The sequence below is a fragment of the Chlorocebus sabaeus genome, chromosome 21, assembly GCF_047675955.1.
Source record: "Chlorocebus sabaeus isolate Y175 chromosome 21, mChlSab1.0.hap1, whole genome shotgun sequence".
Taxonomy (NCBI): Eukaryota; Metazoa; Chordata; class Mammalia; order Primates; family Cercopithecidae; genus Chlorocebus; species Chlorocebus sabaeus.
The window spans coordinates 116062482-116083827 of record NC_132924.1 but is presented as its reverse complement, the minus strand read 5'-3'; the positions used below and the strand labels follow the sequence as shown (position 1 = coordinate 116083827).

Below are 21346 nucleotides of genomic sequence, written 5' to 3'. Positions count from 1 at the left end.
GAGCTGCCTTTTCAGCTTTGTTGAAAGTCAGTTGTTCAAATATGTGTGGATCTACTTTTGGATTTTCTATTCTGCTCAAAATTTTTTGACCTAAAATTGTTTATAATATTCCTTTAACATTCTTTTAATACCTGTAGATTTTGTAGCAGTACCTTCTCTCTCATTCCTAGTATGAGTAATTTATGTTTTCTCTCTTTTTCCTGATTAGTCTGCTAACACCTTATGAATTTTTTTTTTAAATTGGTTTTATGTTCTCCATTTCACTAATTTTTCCTCTGATATTTATCACCTTCTTTCTTTAGCTTAATTTTAAGCTTAATTTGCTCTTCTTTTTCTAGTTTATAAGGTGAAATCTGAGGTCATTGATTTGAGAACTTTCATTTTCTACTGGCAAATTCAAAAGGACTCCACTAAATCACTCCTATTTAGTGATTCACTGGAAGGACTCAAAGAATTCAAGAAGTCCACCATACTCACAGTTTATTAGAGTGGAAATACAGATTAAAGACAGCGAAGGGAAGGGGCTCATAGAGCAGAGTTCAAGAGAGCCTAGGCATGCAGCTTCCAGTTGTGCCCAGTAGAGTTGTGCAAACAGCATTTCTTTCTCTCAGCAATGAGGTGTCACAGTAATGTATCACAGCATGCATAAAGTATTGACTTTCTTTTTTCTCAATATTACTTTAGTTATTGGTGGTTTCATACAAATCTTGAATTTTTAAAACTGGAGTCATTCACCTGAGCTTTGTGTCCAGAGTTTTTATTGGAGGTTTGCCCAGAGATTTTTACAGGGGTTTGGACACATTAGTACACTGTGTAGCCTAAGGTCCCTACCATAAATCATTGTTAGCATAGACTATCTGGTATGGTCCAAACCCCCCCAGATAAACAAAGTTATTTTAATCAGGCAGGGCATTCCAAGGGTTTAAAAGTTATGATCCAAAATCTGGGGAAAAGGGAGGACCAAAATTTCTTTGGGCAAAGTTAATCCTTTACTGTACACTAATGTAAGTATTTTAGTGCTGTAAGTTCTCCTCTGTGTACTGAATTAGCTGCATTTCAAAAATGTTTGATATAGTGCATTTTTATCCTTATTTACTACAAAATACTCTATAATTCCTCCTTCGATTTATTCTTTGACCCATAGGTAGTTTATATACATGTATTTAGTTTCCAAGTATTTAGAGATTTTCCAGATTTTTCTACTATTAATTTCTAATATAATCCCACTGGAGAGAGATAATGTAACTTGTACTACTTGATTCTTTTTTATATTAAAATCCAAAGTGAAAGAGAAGACATTACAACTGATACCACAGAAATACAAAGAATTGTGAGACTACTATGAACAATTATACACCAACAAATTGGAGAACCTAGAAGAAGTTGATAAATTCATAGACACAGACAACCTACTAAGACTGAATCATGAAGAAAAAAATCTGAACAGATCAATGATTGAGGAGATTAAATTAGTAATAAAATTTTTCCCATCAAATAATAGCCAAGGACCTGATGGCTTCACTGCCAGATTCTATCAAACATTTAAAGAAGAAGTTATGCTAATCGTTCTTAAATGTTTCCAATTTATTGGAGAAAAGGGAGTCCTTTTAAACTCATTTTGTGAAGCCAGAATTACCTGATACCAAAACCAGACAGGGATACTACAAGAAAAGAAAATTACAGGACAGTATTTCTGATGAATATAGTTGTTAAAATTCTCAACACAATACCAGCAAACTGAATTTGACATCACATTAAAATGATCATACATTATGATCAAGTGGGATTTATCACTGGGATGCAAGCATGGTTCAACATATACAAATCAATAACTACAACACACCATATTAACATAGTGAAGAACAAAAACCATATAATCATCTCAATGGATGCAGAAAAAACATTTGACAATATTCAACATATTTTCATGACAAAAACTCTCAACAAATTGGGTATAAATGAAATATACTTTAACACCATAAATGTAGTACATTTATTGTAAAAAGTTGAAAGCCTTTTCTCTAAGATCAAGATCAAGACAAATATGCCACCTTGTTACTTTTATTCTACATAGTACTGGAATTCCTAGTTAGAGCAATTATTAAAGAAAAAGAAATAAAAGGTGTCTAAATTAGAACAAAAGTAAAACTATCTTTGTTTGTAGATCATATGATCTTAAATTATATAAAACCCTAAAGACTCTAGCAAAAACCTATTAGAACTAATGAACAAATTTATTAAAGTTGCAAAATACAAATCAACATACCAAAATCAATTCTATTTATATACACTAACAATAAACTATGTAAAAGAGAAACTTAGAAAATGATCCTATTTACAAACATCAAAAGGAATAAAACACCTTAGAATAAATTTAACCAAGGAGGTGAAAGATCTGTACACTAAAATCTGTAAAACATTGATGAAAGAAATTGAAGAAGATACAAATACATGGAAATCTATCCTATCTTCATAGATCAGAAGGGTCAATATTGTGAAAATGTCCACACCACCCAAAGTCATCTATAGATTGAATGCAATCTCTTTGAAATTTCCAGTTGTATTTTCACAGATTAAATATTGCTTTAGATAGCTAAAGCAATATTAAGAAGAATGAATAAAGCTGAGGGCATCACATTTTCCAGTCTGAAGTTATATTACAAAGCTATAGTAATCAAAACAGTATGGTATTGGCTTAAAATCAGACATATAGCATAAAGGAACCGAACAGAAAGCCCAGAAATAAACCTACACATATATGGTCAACAAGCATATATGTATGCTTGACAAAAGCACCAAGAGTACACAATGGGGAAAGGGTAGCCTCTTCAATAAATGGTGCTGGGGAAATTGAATATTCATATCCAAAAAAATAAAATAAACTGAACCCTTATGTTACACTATATACAAAAAATCAACTTTAAATGGATTAAATATTTAAATGTAAGATCTGAAACTTTTAGAAGAAAACATTAAAAAAAAGCTTCATGACATTGGTCTTGGCAATTTTTTTTGATGTAACAACAGAAGAACAGATAACAAAAGTAAAAATAAACAAATGGTAATACATCAAACTAAAAAAGCTTCTGCATGACAAAACTAACAATCAACAAAATGAAAAAGCAAACCATGAAATGGGAGAAAATTTTGTAAACCATATGTCTGATAAAAGGTTAATATCCATTTAAAAAAATGGGCAAAGAGCCTGTTTCCAAAGAATATATGTGTTTTCATTTTTTCACTTTTCCAAAGAAGATAATCAGGTATATGAAAAGGTGCTGAACATCACTAATCACCCTTTTTGATTATTCAACATTTTTCTAAAGTAGAAACTCAAATGGCCAACAGGGATATGAAAAGGTATTCAATATCAGTAATCATTAGAGAAATGAAAATCAAAACCACAATAAAATATTACCTCACATTTGTTAGGCTGGTCATTATCAAAAAGACAGTATTTTTCTTTCAGTATTTTAAAGATGTTGCTTTACTGAGTTCTCACTTGCTTTGTCTTCACCAAAAAATCTTCTGTCATCTTTATCTTATTCTACCGTACAAAACATGTTTTTATCCTGTGGCTGCTTTTAAGATTTTTCTCTTTAACACTAATTTTCAGAAATCTGATTATTATAGTCTTTGGTACATTTTGTGTATGTGTGCTTGAGTTTTGTCAAGCTTCTTGGATATATGAGGTTTGAGTTTTATTGAATTCAGAAAGTTTTCAGTCATGATTTCCTCTAATAATTTTTTCTTTCTTGCCATCTTGCTTCTCTTCTTTTAAAACCAGTTATGTTAGTTCACTTGAAGTTGTCCTGTAACAATTAATTGTCTGTTTCCTTTAAAAAATTATTTTATTTCCTCTGGCCTCCATTTTTGGTTTGCCTTTGTTGCTATATCTTCCTAGGTTACTAGTATTTTCTTCTACATTGTCTAATCTATCATTAATCTAATTCAGTGTATTTTTAATGTCAGATATTGTCATTTTCATCTCCAGAAGTTGGATTTGGGGCTTTTAAAAATATCTTCTATGTCTACTTAACAGCTCTAGCTTAACTTTTTTATTTTTAAATTAAATTATCTTTTTTTTACTAACATCTGTTCCAGTTGTTCCTTTCATTATACATTGCATTTTTCTGCTTTTTTTGTATGCGTGGTAATTTGTTTATTTTATTCCATACATTGAGTTTTAATTTTGTATTGGACTTTTTATTTTTCTGTAAATATTTTTGAGCTCTGTTTTAGAACACAGTTACATTTCTTGAAATAATCTGATTCTTTTGTACCTAGTTTTAATCATCTGTTAGATGACAGCAGAGCAGCATTTAGTTTAGAGATCATTATTCTCCACTTGTGAGCCAAAACCCTTCTGACACAAAACACTCTTGTCCCAGTGCCCCATAAATTTTAATGTTTTTGAGTCTGGCTGGTGAAATTATACCCTATTCCTGGTCCTACAGGAAATTCAGTTACTGTTCTCTTTAATCCTTTGTATGGTTATTTTCCCAATCTCAGATGGTTTTCTCACACTTATGGTCTTGTTAATACCCTGTGAATACTGAGGGTGGGCCCTCTGAAGACCTCACAGATTCTCTCTGCCCATCTCTCTCCTCTGCTATCCTCAGCCCTGTGAACTCTACTTGCCCTTATTCTCCTCTCAGTTGTGTCTCCTTGACTGGAGGAGTTTGATAGTTTCCACCTGGATTTCCCCTCTGTGTGCCATGGCCTGGAAATTGTCTCCAGGTGGTAAGCTTGGGTTATTATACAACTTCATTTTTTCTTGTCCTTCCTTGCCTGATGTCTAATGTCTTGAAAACTGGTGCTTTATATATTTTGTCCTTTACTTTGGTTTCGCTGGAAATAGAAAGTCAATTATTTTAAAAGAGATTTTTAAAATAACACAAATACTGTTTTTTGTATTTATTACATATTTGCTAATGATATTCTATCTGTAATAGTCTGTAGTTGGTTTGTATCAGCTCATAGGACCCAGTTGTTAAATATTCAGAAATTTTGTGAACCAGTCGTTAAAAATCGTTGTTTGTTTGAATTTGGCCATGGTGGGAATGTTTATATTCATAAAATTGGTCAAAATGCTATAAATCCAGGCTTTTCCCTTTTTTCCTTTTTTTCCCTCACAGGGAGCTAGCTTACCAATTCCATCTGGACTTTTTTTCATTTTGTCTGAAAGATATCCTTTAACATTTCTTGTAGTGTATGTGTCTTCTGGCGAAGAATTATATTAGTTTTTGTATGTCTGAGAAGTTTATTGTGCCAATGTTTTTGAAAGATATTTTCACTGGATCTAGAGTACTAGGTTAACAGGAATTTTTTCTTTAAATAATTTAAAGATGTTTCTCCACACTCTTTTGCCTGAATTGTTTCTAGTGAGATGACTGCAGTCATTCTTAACTGTGTTCATTTGTACATAGTGTGTCTTTTATTCTCTGGTTGCTCTTCAGGATTTTTCTTTAATTACTAGTTTTAAGCAATCCAGCGATAATGTATCTTGTTAAAGTGTTCTTTATGTTACTTGTGCTTGGAGTTCATGAAACTTCTTCAATCTGTGGCTTTTCCTTTTCATTAAATTTCAAACTGCTTCAGCTATTAGTTATTCAATTTCTTTTTTCTGCATTAGTCCTCCAGTTTCATAGGACTCTCAATATTAGGCTACTTAATGCTGTTCTATAGCTCACTGATGCTCTGCTCACTTTTTTAAAGTCAGTTTCTTTCTGTTTTCATCCTAGATGATTTCTATTACCTCATCTTTAAGTTTGATCTGAGATATCTAATCTGCTGTTAATCCCATCCAGTATATTATAAAATCACATTCATTGTATTTTGCATTGGAAGAAGTTTTATTTCAGTCTTTTTCAAATTTTCCATGTCTCTTCTTAACATAGGTACACTCTCTTCTATCCTGCCGAACATATTGAATATATATTTAATAGCCTTGTCTGCTAACTCCATCATGTGTATCATTTCTGGATCTGTTTCTGTTGAGTGTTTTTCTCCTCCTTATGACCCATATTTTTCTGTTTCTTTGCATATATGGCTTTTTAAAATCGGATATCAGATATTTGAATTTGATGTTTCTAGCTACTGGAGTATTTGTATCCCTTAAAGAAATTTGGGACTTTATTTTGTGATGCAGATAGATTACATAGAAACAATTTGATATTTCTGAGTCTTGTCTTGAAGCTTTGTAAGTTGTATCTAGGACAACCTTTAGTGTACAGCAAATTTGCCCTCCCGCCCTCCGTACTGGGGTGATCCGCTTCTGAGAATTCTCCTCAATGCCCTCTGTGTTAGGAGGTCTCCCACTCTGGTTGATGGAAACACTATCTGTTCCTGGTACCTTGTGGACTTTGAGATGGTTCTGCTTGATCCATCAAGTGGTCTTTCCCTGGCCTCAGGTTGTTTTCTTATATGCACTGGTCAGAGCAGTTGAAGAGTCACTGGGAGTCCGATGCACATTCCAGAGCTCTTCCCACCTACTGCTTTCTCCTCCCTGGGTCTCTTCCCTGGAATTTTAGCCATTTTGGCCTCCTCAAACCCTGAATACAAGTCTCCTTAACTCAGAAAGCCTGCCAGATGCTGTTTGGGCTTCTCCTCCCTGTAATACTGCTTGAAAAAGGCTATAAACTGGGGCTATCACAGAGTTCACTTTATTCATTTCACTTCTCTCAAGGATCACGGTCTTGAGCCATCTGTTGTCCAGTGTTTTATATATTTCATGCATTTTAATTGTTTCAGGTTTGAGGGTAAATTCAGCCTCTGTTACTCCATCATAGAATTCCCTCAGACACAGACATGTTAAGCTTTAGGAAATTTTACTGTAACCTATCTTCATGCATTCTCTTCCTCTCCCTTTAGGTTCATCTTCTTACTATTCTTCCCTGATGTCCTGTACTTTCAGCCTCTGTCCCCTTTGGTCATTTCTGCACCATTCATCCTTTCTTGCCTTTAAATGTCATTTTTATCAGTCTAAAACCCTATGCCTTCTCAAGGACCATCTCAGAGTCCGTCTCTTACATGAAAGTTACACTGAGCCTTGTACCTGTAAGTAATCTCTTTCATAAACAAACTTGTTTGGGCTTATTCTGTCTGGGTTTCGCTAAGCTTTCTGGATCTGTAGGTGGATATTATTTATCATGTATGAAACATTTTGGCCACTATTTTAAAAATAATTGTTTTCTGCCACCACTTTCTCTCCTTTATATTGAAGACTCCAGTGATATGTGTGCTAGGCGACTTGATGTTGTTTGAGAGTTCCCTGAGACCTCTTCCAGTTTTTGTAGCTGTTTAGCATTATTTCCCCCTCTCTTGTTTTGAGTTTCTGTTGTCCTGATTTCATGTGCATAGACATTTATCCCATAGTGTCTACTCCAATTTAAGCTTATCTAGCAAAATTTTCATTTCAGATATTTTTCAGATCTAGAAGTTCTACTTAGCTTTTTTATAGTTTCTGTTTCTTTCTTCATTATGTTATGTTTTACTATAAATCCTTGAACATATTTAATAATAGCCATTTTAATATAATAGCTATTTTTAAGTCCCATTATTTTGATTCACCATCTCTGTCATTTCTGGGTTGATTTCAATTGCCTAATGTTACTACTTAGTATAGACACATTTTCCAGCTTCTAAGTATATCCCATAATTTCTCACTGGATGCTCAACATTATGTTACTTTGTTATTGTCTGAATTTTGTTTTCTTCTCTCAAAGAGTGTTGAGCTTTATTGTAGTGGGCAGTTGACTTGCTTATAGGTCAACTTGTCTGCTTTTCCTTTCAAGGGCTCTTCCAAGCTTTGTTAGGGTTAATGGATGGTAGACTTATTCTATGTCATTTGAGTCCTACTCTAAGTTATGGGCTTCCTGGGATACCTGTTAAATATTCCAGGTATTCAACAAAGCTATTCTGATTGCTCAGAGCTGTCTCTCTCTTGGCCTTGACCAAGATCTAGTAATTATTCATACTGTAGTTCACCAGCAGTTGTTAATTCCCCAGTATTTATTCTTTGCCTGTCCCTGTGGAATTTCATCCAATGGATGCCAGCTTAGTATTTACCCAAAGACTCAATGAGACTGCATGAAAATTGTGGGGCTCTTTCCGTGCATGGCCTCCTCTTCTCTGAGCTGTGTCCGCAGCTCAGTAAGAATTTCAGGGTGCCGTGCTCTGCTTGGGTCCTCTTGTGTGCACAGCAACCCAGGAAATTCTGGGTAGAAAACAGAAATGATCATAGCATGCAGCTCGTTTGTTTCCTTTCTTGTATGGATCACAGTCTTGTGCCATCTATTTTCCAATATTAGAAAACAATTATCTCATGTATATTGCCCAGTTTTCTAGGTGTTTATTACTGGAGTGTATAATGGATTGAATTATATCTGCCACCCCCCCACCACCCCAGTAAAAGATATGTTGACATCCCAACCCTCAGTACCTCACAATGTGACTCTGTTTGAAAATAGGGTCCTTGCGAGTGTGACTAGTTAAGATGAGGTCATACTGGAGTACTGTGGACTCCTAATATGACTGATGTGCTTGTAAGACGACAGCTGTGGGAAGACAGAAACACGCAGGGAAAATGCCATGTAATGCCAAAGACAGTTTCAAGTTATATAGCTGCAAGCTAAGGAATGTCAAAAATTGCCAGCAAATCACCAGAAACTAGGAATAGGCAAGGAAGAATTTCCTTCCAGGTTTCAGAGGGAGCATAGCTCTCTTGATACCTTGATTTTAGACTTCCAGGCTCCAGAACCATGAGACAATAAATTCTGTTGTTTTAAGTCACCCAGTTTGTGGTACTTTATTACAGCAGCTCAAGGAATATTATACAATGGACAGATTGAGAATTTCCTTCATCTTAAGTGGAAGCAGAAGTTCCTAACTCTTTTAGTATTTGTCATCTGAACTACTTTTCTTTTACTTCCTCCAATAGATAAGTTATTAGAAGGCAAATATTACTTCTTAATTTTCTGTTTTCCACCTATCTAAGCTTGAATTTTATGTGCATGTAAGCTAGATGTGAAATTCATGGGCATCAAATAGGGGTGGGTAAAATATAATTTTGTTTTCTACAATTAAAATTATTCTATATCTAGATCCCTGTTGCATTGGGGTATACATGATTAATTCAGGGATTTCTCAGACAATTCATGCTTTTCTCCCTTTCTTTTTCTCCCCGGGTGGTATCTAAATTCCAGGGCGCGTTAAAAGCGCTTATCAAAGCATTGTGGGGAAGGTACTTAGTCTTTGGTCATCATTTAACTTTCCTTCATGACTCTCATTTGCATGGTCATCAACACTTGTCCCCACTGATATCTGCTGACCCTCGGTGCGTCTTTCTGTCCTTGAGGTTGTGTTGATCCACGGCGGGTACATTGTGCCTTACACATTTCAAACACGGTGTCTCTTCAGGCTTGATGGCTTCTCTCAGTTAATCTGTTTTCCTTTGAGTGAGAAAATGGCTATTCCTGATCTATCCTGAGATCTTTGGGGATTGTTGGAGACTACCTCAGGTCCCTCTGTTAAGATACATTCTAGAGCCATGTATTTTTTCCACTGCTGCTCTAATAAATTACTACAGACTTAGTGGCTTAAAATAACACAAACTTATTATCTTACAGTTCTATAACTCTGAAATCTGTCATAGGTTTCACCAAGTTAAAATCAAGATGTCAGCTAGGCTGCATTCTTCCCTGAGGGCTCTAGAAGATAACCCATTTCCTTTCTTTTTCTAGCTTCTAGAAGCCCCCTTCATTCCTTAGCTCATGCCCCCTTCTACCTCCAAGGCCAGCAGCATGGCATTTCTTGCCTGCTTCCATGTCCGCATCTCTTTCTTTGGCTCTCTTCTGCTTCCCTCTTCCATGTTGAAGGACCCTTATGATTGTATGGGGCACACCTGTATAATTCTGACTACTCTCCCTGTTTTAAGGACATCCAATTAGGAACCTTAATTCCATCTTCAAACTTAATTCCCCTTTGCCATGTAATCTAACACATGCACAGTTTCTAGGGATTAGAATGTGGACATCCTTGGGAGCCATTATTCTGCTGACCACAAGTCATTTCTACTTACCAGTCTCTAGCCAGTATGACATGTAGGGACCCAGGACCTTGTTCATCTCATTCTGGAAATAAGCACAATTTTCCTCTGCCGTCAAAACTTTTGAATTTTCATTTCTTCTCTCTCCACCTCTCTCTCATCCCTTTCCTTGATCAGGATGTGGATAAGAAGAGGTAAGTCACAATTCAGGGCATTCAGGAGCATCTCACTGGCTGACTCTCCCTTCTTTCCATTAGCCCAGGTAATTTTAAACTCTTCTGTAGAGGAACAAATAGGCTTTGCAAGCATCCTCCATTCCTATTATATAGGAATATATACTAGTTTTAAAATTAAAAAGATGAGTTCATTCTTATTGCCATTTTCTTCATGTATAAAGCTTTCTCTTGTTGGCAGTGATTCATTAAGAATCTAGTATGGACGGAAAAAGCCGAAGATGGTAACAAAAAGATTTGAAAAGAGGCTTGCCAGAGAGATGGACACGTTAAGATGACCAGGACATGTTAAGATGACAGTTACAGCCAGCTTTCAATTCCGTAGGACACCTCCAGACCTAGGCCAGATGTGCGGCCAGGCCTCTCCCATTTGTAGATGTACTGCCACAGAGCAGAGGGATCATAGCCCCATCCTCTTTTCAATACATGAATGACTTAAATGACTGAATAACTGAACAGTATTGCAGATGGGGATGGAGACTGAGGAGATTTTTTTAAAGGCATCAGCCATATGGAAGGAGCTTCCAGCTACTGAGCTGTGACAATGATCAGGAGCCAGGAGCCAGCTGGTTACTCTGATCTGACTGATACATCTCTTCACCCTCCAATCTGCTGCAACATCTCTAAGAAGGAGGATTACATTGCTCTCTACATGTGGTAATGACACTGAGCCGATGCAGCTGATGAGTGAAGTCAGGTCTCATGCGATATGCTGGTGTTAAAGACTGCCAGCCAAAGGAAAACATGATGTGGTACCCTTGAGAGCAAGAGCAATTCTCATTCTTTCTCCCTGTATCTCCCATCACCCTCTGTCCACTTTCTCTCCACCCCCTGTCCACTTTCTCTCCACCCCATCCCCACTCAGGACTAAATAAAAATTTCAAAGGCAAAGAGGAAAGAGAACAGAAATGGAAAGAAAGGGAGGAACAGGTTATGTGTGCACATATTTATTTTGGCCTCACTCCCTGCAATCCTAATATGCACAGATATTATATTATCAGATTTATTAAAAACTGAGATTGAACAACTGTAGAACAGCCAATGAAAACTGCTCTTGCGTTGGCTATAGCTATTTTTCATCATATGTTCCAAATGTTCACTGCAAGCAAACTACATTTACCACTTGGTTTATCATTTAAATAAATGTTATAAGAGGATTAATTCCATTTAGAAAAGAGAAAAAACAAAACATTCCCCTATACATATGGTGTATTCAAATGCAAACAAAAAAATGTGCTACAGCCGAAACTGTCAGGAGCAAGAACCCCAACATTAACTTGGAATTGTGTTACTGTAGCATCAGCAACAACAACAAACATATGACATCACTAGGCCCTGATGAAATGGGAAAGTGTTACAGATGCTTTATTTGCTTAAGGCTGATTCTCCCTGTTCAGCCGCTTTTACAGCTTTCTTTCCTGGGTTCTCGTCTCCAACCACTGCACCACATCCAACACAAACTGAGTAATTGTTCTGAATATGAATCCTTCAGAGGACAGAGCATGGCAAAGACAGAGGGAAGAGGAGTTTCCAAGGGTGTGCTGGTGTCCTCCAGGCATCTCAAGGTCCTAAGTCCCAGTTCAGCAGAATGACGTTTTAGCAGCTACCTAGCAGATTCCCACGCTTAGCTATTATGAATCCTTAGCTATTATGAATTGGTGGCTTGACTGTGTTTTTTGTGGCTCTGTGGTCCCTTCAGCCCCCACTTTTCACCACATCCCATTGTAAATCTCCCAATCTTTGCTGCAGACATAGGCTTTTCCTAGAGTCAAGAAAAGAAAAGAAAAAAATAAAAAAGCCAACACGTATAAGAGTGCCTGCCTGCAGTGCACCAGGCAAAATGCATCTTTCAACAATTTTTAGGTATCGTCATCATTATTTTCATTTTACAGATAAGAAAATTGAGAATGAGGGTTTGCTTGAGAGTTCCCAAGCCAGCAAGAAACAGAGCTGCAAAATGAACCCAAATCCATATGATTCCAAGGCTCTGTGATGTTTCCTGTTATTCATGTTGCATTTAGAGGATAAATTAGATCTAGTTGGGCCATTAGAGGCACGTGGAACAGATTCCAACTTTGATCAATTCAGGAGTTAATTCTGCCTGTCCAGGTCTCAAAACCTGTCTGCCAGGGATGAAGATTATGCAGACGATCCCTTGTTTGGCTGTCATAGAAGCTTCCTGCCCTTAGAACTGAGCATTTCTGCTTTGATTACCCCAAAATACCTGAATCTCTTGAGCCCTATCCTTTCATCTCCCAGGTAACATGTCTAGCTCTAGTTTCCAATTTCAGATAAACTAAAATCCTTTTTCATCCTTCTATCAGTATCACAGTTTCTCTGAAGGTTTCCCAGGCTTCTGATGTCTCCTAGGGGAGCTAGAGAGTTACCTCTAGTTTACAGGTAAACAATGAGTCATTAAATATATTTACATACCAGGATGTCAGCAGAAATGCAAAGAAGATACCAAGTGCAGAGTACAGCTGGTTCCCAGGGAGGCCAGGGGTGATTCATCACACTCTTAAAACAAGACTAGCCTCGTTTCCTCCCCAGCTCAAGGGGTAGATTCCTCTGCTCTGGCAGCAGATCTCCCAGAGGGAGCGGCCTGACCACGTCACTGGCCCAGAAGAGGAGGCGTCTGTCCCCCACACTAGCTGCAGGAAAGGCTGGCTTGGATGATGCTCTGCTCTCCCCTTGCCCTTCTCCTGGGCACTTTCTTCGGTGGGTGCCCTCCTCTCCGGCAAGCCTCTTTTCTCATCCTCACCCTCACCGCAATCCTGTGAATGCAGAGTTTGAGCTGTTGAGTCTACAAACTCAGGTTTGACACTCCTGAGTCTATTCCTCTGATAGTCTGGAACAGATATGGGGCTTCAGCCTTAAGGGCTGATCTGATGATTCTTGGTTCTCTCTGTCTCCTGGGAAGGAGTTGGTTGTGTTGGTCTTCCCTGGCCCAATGATGCTTTGCATCCTTGGCTCCCCCAGTCTATTCCCCATGGTGGATTCCAGGTGCCTGTGCCATGCAAGAGCTTGAGCTGCCCATCTGTCTGGGGAAGGCAAGCCAGGCTGGGGCGCTCCTCCGTAAATGGCACTTTATCTTTCCCACAGGGATCAGATCTCAGACTGTTCATCAATGGCCAGCAACCCTGGTGCAGCCTGTGGGCAGCCCGCTCTCTCTGGAGTGCACTGTGGAGGGAACATCAAACCCCAACCTATACTGGTACCGACAGGCTGCAGGCAGGGGCCTCCAGCTGCTCTTCTACTCCATTGGTGTTGGCCAGATCAGCTCTGAGGTGCCCCAGAATCTCTCAGCCTCCAGGCCCCAGGACGGGCAGTTCATCCTGAGTTCTAAGAAGCTCCTCCTCAGTGACTCTGGCTTCTATCTCTGTGCCTGGAGTGTCACACTGAGCTGGGTGGGGCAGACATCTGTGCAAAAACTCCACCCTCTGCTGAGCCCTAACCATTGTCCCCAGGAGCCCTCACCCAGGGACTGCGTGGAGGATATTTGTAACTAGGTTTCTGACTGCTGGCCCATGTGAAAGCAATGGAATGAAGCTAGAATTCTACAAAAGACTCTAGTACTAAAGTTCTCAGGGAGAACAAAAAATTGTATGTGTGCAGAACCTGTGATTTGCCTGCACATAGTCAAGTTCTCAATGTATGGATGTCCAGGCTTAGGCTACCATACTCCAGCCCTCAAGGTGTGCTATACCTTGCCTGGTTTTCTCGTCTTCCAAATTCCTCTGTGTGCCCTGGGGAGGGGGTTTGTGCATATATGGCTGAGAGAAATAGGATATACCTGTGGCAGGAGGTGAGCTGGTGAACAAACAGGAGGATGCCAACTCAGGTTACTGAATTGGTTAATTTCATCACCTGGAGAGTCTCCTGTCATTGATCTTTCTGCTGAGACTAGAAATTCTGGGGAGGCTTAGACCTGAAGCTTTGACTAAGGCAAAGAGGCAAGATGTTCAGGAGACTGTTTTTATTCGAGGCTGAAGTGTGGTTTTGTTAGTATAGGAAACATGCGCTTAGGCCAGACGTGGTAGCTCACGCCTATAATCCCAGCACTTGGGGAGACGGAGGCAGGAGGATCACGTGAGGTCAGGAGTTCGAGACCAGACTGGCCAACGTGGTGAAACCTGTCTCTACTAAAAGTACAAAAATTAACCGGGTGTGGTGGCAGGGGTCTGTAATCCCAGCTACTTGGGAGGCTGAGGCAGGAGAATCACTTGAACCTGGGAGGTGGAGGTTGCAGTGAGCCAAGATCATGCCACTGCACTCTAGCCTGGGTGACAGAGCGAGACTCTATCTCAAAAAAAAAATAAAAATAAAAATAAACATACACTTAGAAATTTTGATGGTGTTTTAGGTTTTAGGTTTTAAAAACTGTCCTGTTGTACTATCTTCTAGCCCTTCCTTTGTAGCAAGGACAGACAGATGGTGATCCAAGAGATACGCAAGAAGAGGACTGTGTGTGTAATGGCTGAGCTCTAAAAAAGAGAAATCACTTGGATGGAAATGAAAGAGAGGAAAGGGTTGATGTGGATGGCTGGAAAGAGGTTCGATGGTTACCTTGGCAACTGAGCTTCCTTCCTCATCCCCATCCCTCCCTAGTTCTTGCTCTTAAAGATTTTCTTTCTAATGTCCCTTCCCCTCCACAAGGGGGCACAAGATGTCTTAAAATACTCTATTCTGGGCATCATTTACCCTAGATCAATCCAGACGTGTGCATATTTCTAGTATCATTTAATCTGTAGTGGAAAATCTGAGACGTAGACACAGAGTGATCAAGAACGTATGGAATAATGCCCAAGGGTTCCTATTGAGCTTTAAGGATCAGCTATGTATTAAGCAGCTATTGTGTGCTGGACCCAGTGAGCCATTTTGAGGGTTATTAAAAATATATATATATACTCGAGATAGTGTTGGGCATAGTCATAGCATGATTTAGTCAAAGCACTTGATTTTTTAAGTCTAAATTTGCTAGTTGTTATGAACTTGACCTAGTTATTTAATCTTATTAGCTTTCAAGTTTTCCCCCTCCTATAAAACATGCCTCATTGAATTGTTAAGTGTATTAAATAAGATGGTGTTTATAAAGTCCTATTACAGGCTCTAATTTTCAACAGGTATTATTTTTCTCTCCTTAAACTTACAAGATTATTTTCATTACAACTTACCCAAGAGGAAGACTTATTTAACAAATTTCAAATCATAAACTACAGGTGTGTAATAAATATTAATATTTAAAATGCTAAACATGCTTGGATGGCAAAACCATGAAACTTGAACCCTATGCTGTGCCTATGCAGGTGCTGATTCTGTAGGGGCTTTATGAAGCTTCAGAATCCTTCTTAATAGAGAAATGTCTCAGGCAATCACCACTAGTCAAGTAGAGCTAGTAGAGACTTGAGGCAGATTTTCCCTTCCTGTGATATGCTGCAAAAATTCTGGAAAACTTCACAAAGGACATACAATTGTAGCTAGGTTTAGCTCTTTAGGAGGCTAACAGTTATATAAGCAAAATGACATTGCAAGCAAGAGAGTCAGTTTGTGTAGAAATGTGCAGGTCTGTGTGAATATTGTAAGTTTTAGAGAATTTGAAGAAAAAGAAGTCCTGATCATTGCACACAGCATCCTCCAGACAGGTGAGCATTGAGGGAGAGGCTTGAAAGCCACCTAAATTCATCAGAACAAATTAACATCCTCCATGTTATCTGCTCTTATTCATGTGTGGCTGTTCATTCCCATAACTGTTTCCATACCATCTAGGACTCAGAAATCCACAGTCGTTATAATTCCAGGGGACAAAGGAAAGCAGTTTAGGATGGCCGATCCTGTTCAGACGTGCCATCTCTTGCCAGGAATTCATGAAACTCACTTGCCCCTTTAATCAGATGAGGCTGTCTCTTTTCTAGGAGAGCTTCCAGGATTTGCATCTGATTTTGTAGATGTGCCAGGATGACTATGTCCATACGTCTACTTCCCTGGCCAGTTGCACATGGAAGATTCAGGGCCACATGCTGGTGGCCAGAGGCACTGTCCCCAAGATGCTTCACATAGATCTCAGCCACCCACGGGACTTATAAGGAGATACCCTTTGGGCCTCTAAATAGATCTCAGCCACCCATGGGACTTACAGGGAGTCACCCTGGGGCCTCTGGACAGTTTGAGGAAGATGAGGAATGCCCAGGGTTGGGAAGCTGGTAACACTAAAATTAGGCAACTTCTTATTTTTGCCCAGGAGTCTGTGGTTTGGGGTAAGAATGCTACAATCCCTTGAGCTCCTGCAGAGCAGGCTTGACCTATTATATACCTAGTAATTTTCCACTCCCTACTTTGGGGGTTTCTGTATGTCTAGTTTTTCATTCTGTCTTGCATTATGTTCTTCTAAGATGTGTTAGAAAATACTCATCACACAGACCTTACAGGCTTTAGCAACTAGAGGATAAAACTACAAGGAGCCAGTCAATGCAGTGCACAAACACTGGCTCAGACATGCAGGGACTGTCCGTTTTGCAGTCTGTTGGTTATCTAGGGCTCTCTCTCCTGTGACTCATCAGCACCTCTCATTACATGAGTGGAAGGAAGTGGGAGGATGCAAGTGGAGGGAGGTGGAAGGGAGTTTGGGGGGCAGGTGGGAGGAGAGAGTTGCCTGAGTGATGTGGGACCAAAAGGAATCCCAATTGGGTCAGAGCAGTTATTGCAGCTGTTTTTCATTCTCCACTATCTTCATGGTGCCCACTGTGGCCTTTGATCTTGTGCATAACCTCCAGCAGGTGTAAAGATGTGCTGGGGGAGGGGAGGCCTGCACATGGATCTGGGATACCTAGATTCCCCTCTAGAGAGCCTGTCCCCTCCCCTCTGAAGTTCTACTTCCACTGCCAGGATGCTAACCAGGGGCCCAGGTAGAAAGAGCAGCATAGGAGGGGGTTGGGTGCCGGATGCGGTGAGTGTGGTTCTCATAGATGCTCTGAAGGAGGGTGGGTGGAGGGAGTGACTTTCACAGGCACCCCAGATGTAGGGACCAGTAAATGTCAAACCACATCCTGTTGTGACTCTAAGAGATGGAGCTAGGGCAGGTGGCTGTTGTGGCTTGGTGCTGATATTACTCAGAGATAAACAGCCCGGCAGCCAGCACTGGGCTCAGAACCCCCATTCCTACCCCAGTTGTCAGCTATAACCTAAAAGACCCCAAACTACATCTCATTACTTCCTACCTTTTGATTCAGGGCCACTGTCCTTTTTAACACAATTTGTCATTCATGATCCTAGACCTCTTTGCTGGAGGAGGGCCAGGGAACGGGTGTCAGGGCTCCAGGTGACTCTTTCTAACTATGAGACTCCAGTGCCAGTGCTGTCCCCTTCCACCATCAGACTATCTGAGACTATGTCACAGATATGTATGATTTGAGGCCAGGAAGAGCTCAGCTTCTCTGAGTTACCATCCGCTTGGTACTTCAGAGACCGCAGGCTTTGAATCAGAGAATCTGAAGAGCAGAGTTTGAAGATTCTTAGAGATCACTTTACCCAATGTCCTTATATCACAGAGGAGGGCATATAAGCCTAGAGAATAAAAATGAGTTGTTCAGCGCCATGCAGCTGGGGCCAGAGAAGAACCAGAAGCTAATTCTCTGTGTTTTAGCAGCTCCTGGACTTCAGACAAGGCTTGAGGAATGCGGGTTCCATGTCGAGCTGTGATCTAGCTATGAATTTTATGAATCACTCATATAAGAATAAATCAGGCAAGTTGATCATATATGAGATGGCATGAGGATAGAGGAATAAATATAATGAATCACAAAATTAGAATCCTGCAGAATCTTGATAGGTTGGAGAGATAAGCTGAATAAACATGATAAACATTCTCTCCCTCCTCCCCCACCAAACAGAGAAAACCAACTGTATGAACACAGGAAGGGGAATATGTGGCTCACAAGGAGGGTATGTGAAAAACACCCAGGGGGTGAGTCAAAATGAGCTCTGTGAGTCAACGGGATGATGAGAGTATGAAAAGTTGATAAATTGTCCTAATGGAACCAACTAGCGTATAAGATGTTGAGAAGAGGAGGCAAAGTTCCCTCTTTACTCTCTGTAGGTCAGAACCCACCTGGTGCCAGGTCAGGTCCTGTACAACACATTTATAAAGATAGAAGGATAAAAACAAACTTTAATATTTTCAGAAGGGAGTGGTTTGGCCATGGAAAGTAGGACGTGCTCAAAACTGTGCCCTATAATAACAAAACTGAGAAAACTGAAAATGTTTAGCCTGAAAAAAATCTTCATGCTAGTAGTATTTATAACAACACCTACTACTTACTGATGTTGTTCTAAAAGCTTTACATGTTGTGTGGGTTAAATTAGATAAAACCATCTTATGAAGTTGGGCTTGTAATTGAGCTCATTTTACAGAAAGGAAAACTGAGTCTCAGAGGTGATCACCTGCCCAGGGTCACGTAGTTGATAAATGGCAGAACTAAGGCTTAAACCCAGGTCTCTGCATTAAAACATCTTCTTTGCTATGATAATGTTTTCATCCATCTACTACATGCTTTTTTCCATTCTGAAAACTCAAGTTTTAAAGTTTCTAATGATTCTGTCTTGCATAGGTTTACGGGTTCTTGCCAGAACATGAGCACTCTGTTGCATGTAGACATCTGAGAGGGCTTTTAGGGGAATATGGGGTCCCCGAGATAAGTGAGTAGCAACTGTAGGTTGGCAAAAAGGAGTTGAGACTTAGCTTTACATGTTGTGTGGATTAAATGCTCATATTCAAAGAGGGCAGTTGAGATCAGTTGCAAAGCAAGCTGATAAAAATCCTTTGGAAATAGTCACAGGTGTAGGCTCATTTTCAGATCCTTTTTGCTGACCTATAGAAGCCATTCACTCATTTTTGGGACCCCATATTCCCCAAAAGCCCTCTCAACAGAGATAAAGACTACGGATAGAGATGGGAGAGAAAGACATGTAGTTGAGTCTGCAGGAGAGGGGGATGGTGAATAGAAAATATCGTGTCTGCTGGAGGGAGATGGTTCAGGGAAAGACCAAGTTCTGCCACAATAAATCTTAAGGACAGGTAGAGATGTAGGGATGTTAAGGAACCCAGGAACTTCAAATTCACAAACACAGAGAGCAAGAAAAGAAAGGCTTCTGGATAGGAGGAAAGAATATTCAACCCTAGAATAAGACAGGGAATATGTTGTGTTTTGAGTCTAGGTAGGTTGGGTAAAGTCTTAGGTTATGAGGTCCCAAGGCTCAGAAATCAGCTTTTTGGGAACCACGGGAGTTTGCCACAAGCAATGGAAATGAACTGTAATTAAAACTGTTGGCCATGCTTCATGCCATTCTATACTATGAGTCATCTTATATAGTATAGGGGAGTTTCCAGGACATGGTGAAAGTAAACCTGGGGATGAGTCTAAGATGTCAGTAGAGAAGCAGAAAATGGATTCACTCATGGGTCCATGGCAAAGCTGAGTTCACCTGTGGGTTTTAGCCATTCCCATGTTCTCCACCAGCATCTCCCAACACCCCTAAATGAAAAAAACGGCTAGACATCTTTGCTCAGTGTTACCTGAGGAAGAAGTAAAAACACATTTTTGTTTTCACTATACAGCTTCAACAGAGGTCTCAAAGCACCAATATTCCATTCTCACATTCATTTATAACCAGAGAAACCTCACACAGATTCTCCTATATAGGACATTTGGGGCCGTGTGTCACACAGACTGTTAGGGGCTGATGTCGGTCTATCTCCAGCCCTCCTTTCTGGGCCACTACAGAAGAAAAATGAGGAAATGGCTCAGGGCAGGAAATGGAGACTGTAATATCTATTAGGATCCATTGCCCTTAACTCAAACTCTTATTATGAAATCACTCCCTTGAAAGAGAAAAAGCCTTTTTCTTTTGGATGGTCCCAGCAGCTCCCGACCATCCCCACTCCCCGACCTTGTATAGACCAGCAATAAGCCTAGTAGTAGGAAAATCTCTGTGGATACTGGTTCTAGTGGGAAAATTCTTCCTCTAGGGAAGTGATGGTGACTGGAGCTCTGGGATGCCTACGGGAATCCCATTTCTCCCACAAAGAAGTTATTTTATTAGGCGACCAGTTGGATGACCCCCTTTTTCTTCCAATTTCCCAAATAAAATCTGTAAAGGTCACAGGTGAAGTTCTTCTCTTTAAGAGCTACCCCATGGTAAGTTCAGTGAGAACTTGGGGTACCCTGAGCATTCTTCCAGAGACGCATATCTTGTCACTCTTTTGAGCAAGTAACCATGCTTTGCTCTGCACTGCCTGTCACCTGTGTAGGATGCTGTTGCCCCTGCCTTGCCCTATATTCTGTCCACATAGTTTCTTAATAGGATAATGCTTAGGTCAGCCCTGAGGTTTGAACCAGTCAACAAGTCCAGGTTGATGTAGAGTCTCTTTAGTGCCTCCCTTTGCAGGAATAATGCTGCACCCAGAAACTCCCTCAGAGCCTCTCCACTGGAGGGACCTTGTGACCATTCCTGGTTTACACCTCTTGTTCCAACATCCCATGTGGCTAGTGGCCCCTTTCATTCTCAATGGTATCTCAATTCTTACAGTAAGTTATATGATTGCCCTACATCTAACTCATCATTTCTCAGTGTTACCTGAGGAAGAATGGAGAGGATGCCCAGAATTGACCCAGAAGAATCCACTTCGATTCTAGAGAAAGAGGCAGGTAGAGGCAGAAGAGATTCACTTCCCAGTGCATGTGTGCTGAATGTTGGGGGTGTTGTTTGAGAGAGACAAGGAAATGGCTGTAAAAACTTGGGAAGAGGAACCTGCCCTGGGTCAAGTAGGGTGTCGGGAAGACCAGATGGAGCTTGAAGCTCTCTCCATCTCTGTCAAGTCCCCTGGACTAAGAGTAAAATGCACATGGCCTTTTATCCTCCAGAGGAGATTTCATTCACCTTGGTCTGGTTGCAAACTCTAGGGTACCAACAAGAAACTCCTCCCACATCCTCCCACCCGCTAATGCCTCCATTTTCCACATCCCCAAGATCATGGCCACCAAACTAACAGACACCATCTTTCTTCTGCAAG

At 40.0% G+C, this 21346-nt stretch overlaps 1 long non-coding RNA gene across 1 annotated transcript; it reads right to left on the bottom strand.

The window, feature by feature from the left end:
* Positions 1–458: 458 nt before the first annotated feature.
* LOC119621614 (uncharacterized) lies at positions 459–10162 on the bottom strand. Its single transcript, XR_005238165.2, has 2 exons — positions 10082–10162; positions 459–8218 (listed from the first exon to the last, which is right to left on the bottom strand). It is a non-coding gene; the product is annotated as an uncharacterized lncRNA (long non-coding RNA).
* Positions 10163–21346: the final 11184 nt, after the last annotated feature.